We start from the raw sequence: 670 nt of genomic DNA on the forward strand, positions 1-670 counted from the left end.
GGCGATGTTGCCGGCGTCAACTATTTCGAGTCGCTAAATTCAGTTTAAATTCATCTCTCCTTTTATTAGTTATAATTTTATCTGTGGTTTTATTGTTCTTGTTTTGATTGTAAAGTGTCCTTGAGTGTTTTGAAAGGTGCTTATAAATGTAATGTATTATTATTATTATTAATCCGGTCCTGTCGACCAATCTAGAGGTGTGAATGTGAATGGCTGTTGGTCTTGATGTGCCCTTGTCATAGACTGGCGACCAGTCTAGGGTGTACCCCACTTCTCACTTAAAGTCAACCACGTTAGGCTCCAGAGTAAGGATGATAGAAAATGGGTGGCTGGACGGAGATTCTAATACATTTGTTAAGGACTGAAGGTGAAATGAACCTGTAGAGTTGTCCATGAAAATAATTCTACAATGAATTATGAGGACGTCTATACGTAGATGGAAAGGCACAGTGAGGGATCGAGGAGTAAAAAGCACCAGTGAGATTATAAGTGTCATTTGAATGCAGGAGATGAAGGAGCCTCCCTCTGGTTAATGATCATATTCACACACATGCACCACATCCATTTTTTTTTTTCTATTGCTGCTGGGAATTTGGCTCAACGCTACACATGGCCACCATTATAAATGTAACCCAGTCACTTCAACTTTTAATTACAACTTGATTGATGG

This window comes from Hippocampus comes, unplaced genomic scaffold (assembly GCF_001891065.2).
Source record: "Hippocampus comes isolate QL1 unplaced genomic scaffold, H_comes_QL1_v1.1 scaffold112, whole genome shotgun sequence".
Lineage (NCBI taxonomy): Eukaryota > Metazoa > Chordata > Actinopteri > Syngnathiformes > Syngnathidae > Hippocampus > Hippocampus comes.